General features: G+C 40.9%; 1 protein-coding gene across 1 annotated transcript in view; it reads right to left on the bottom strand.

The window, feature by feature from the left end:
- bambia (BMP and activin membrane-bound inhibitor (Xenopus laevis) homolog a) overlaps positions 1-1,623 on the bottom strand; it is a 23,130-nt gene extending 21,507 nt beyond the window's left edge. The window contains exon 1 of the mRNA XM_061964808.2: positions 1,443-1,623. The gene's annotated coding sequence lies outside the window, so the exon portion shown is untranslated. The remainder of the gene's footprint in view (positions 1-1,442) is intronic.
- Between the last annotated feature and the right edge of the window lie 327 nt (positions 1,624-1,950).

Below are 1,950 nucleotides of genomic sequence, written 5' to 3'. Positions count from 1 at the left end.
CAACAGGAAGTTGGCAATTCCCCCTTCAAAACAAATGTTTAGTAAAAACAGTCACTTTTGCCTCTTTGAGTTGTAATTTGACCCCCTTAACATGCTTTAAAACTCACCAAACTGGACACACACATCAGGACTGGCGAAAATTGCGATCTAATAAAAAAAACAACCCCAAAATTCAAAATTGCGCTCTAGCGCCCCCTAGGGAAAAACACAAACAAAACTGCTTGTAACTTCCGGTAGGAATGTCGTAGAAACATGAAACAAAAACCTCTATGTAGGTCTGATTTAGATCTAGATTTAATACGTTGACTTCTTTCAGCAAGAATGAACAGGAAGTTGGCAATTCCCCCTTCAAAACAAATGTTTAGTAAAAACAGTCACTTTTGCCTCTTTGAGTTGTAATTTGACCCCCTTAACATGCTCACCAAACTGGACACACACATCAGGACTGGCGAAAATTGCGATCTAATAAAACAAGCAAACCCCAAAACTCAGAATTGCGTTCTAGCGCCCCCTAGGAATAAAACACAGACAAAACTGCTCCTAGGAAGAAAACACAGACAAAACTGCCTGTAACGTCCAGTAGGAATGTCGTAGAGACATGAAACAAAAACCTCAATGTAGGTCTTATTTAGACCTACATTTCATATAATGACAACCCCCAGCAAAAATCTACAGGAAGTTGGCAATTCCCCCTTCAAAACAAATGTTTAGTAAAAACAGTCACTTTTGCCTCTTTGAGTTGTAATTTGACCCCCTTAACATGCTTTAAAACTCACCAAACTGGACACACACATCAGGACTGGCGAAAATTGCGATCTAATAAAACAAGCAAACCTCAAAACTCCGAATTGCGTTCTAGCGCCCCCTAGGAATAAAACACAGACAAAACTGCTCCTAGGAAGAAAACACAGACAAAACTGCTTGTAACTTCCAGTAGGAATGTCGTAGAGACATGAAACAAAAACCTCAATGTAGGTCTTATTTAGACCTACATTTCATATACTGACAACCCCCAGCAAAAATCTACAGGAAGTTTGAAATTCCCCCTTCAAAACAAAAGTTTTGTAAAAACCTGTCACCTTTTTTCAAACATTATCTCCTCTGAGCGCGTTTGTCGTGTCGGCTTCAAACTAGCACAGGGGAGAGATTGAACCCTTCTGATTAAAAGTTGACCAAAGAGTTTTAATTACTGCTCCGGTTTGGATTTTATGTGCCGTCAAAGTCGGTCCCGTCCATCGCTGCTTGCAGCTTTAATTATTGATGTGTCTCTTGCTACTTTATGTTGTATTTTTTTTTTTTTTACATGACATTTCCAGTTCAATTTATCATCAATCATTTTACCTCGACATTTAGTCTTTCAATTAGCTATTTGACTGGTATTGTAAGTAGGGTTATTAAAAGAGAAGATGTAAACATGTAGTGTGGACTATAAAGTGTAGTACCTTGCAGCGTCATCCCTCCCTGCAGGGAGCCAGCCTGACGCCGCACTCCACCTTCTTTCTGCCCGCAGGCGAGCAGACGTGCCCTCGGTGTCGTCAGGGAGGAGCGGAGAAGAAATTAGCAATCCAAAAAAGGCTGATGGCGCCACTCAGACGAGAGCACGATTGTCTGTCACCATCTGCAATGCAGAGTGCAAAACGTGGACGTTAGCGTTTAGGGAAGAAAAAGAAAAGAAAAAAAGCACTTAGCTTTTGCACGTTTTATTGACGTAAAAAGCACGACTTGCATGGTAAATGTGTGGAAGTAAGGTTGTTTACTGTGAGGAATAAAGCATGGAAGAGGAATACAAACACACGACAATTACTGCGATCCACGGAGGCGCCAGTCCAAGACTTTGCATGATTTATTTGACAAAAGCGCCACTTCAAGTGGATCGCCGTGTTAAGCATGAATAATCATGTCAGCGTTTAAAGATTGATAGAATTGCCGGCTTGATTTTGTCTATGCGCG

This window comes from Nerophis lumbriciformis, linkage group LG07, assembly GCF_033978685.3.
Source record: "Nerophis lumbriciformis linkage group LG07, RoL_Nlum_v2.1, whole genome shotgun sequence".
In the NCBI taxonomy this organism is placed as follows: domain Eukaryota; kingdom Metazoa; phylum Chordata; class Actinopteri; order Syngnathiformes; family Syngnathidae; genus Nerophis; species Nerophis lumbriciformis.
The sequence above is the reverse complement of the archived record's forward strand: the minus strand, read 5'-3'. Positions and strand labels throughout refer to the sequence as shown.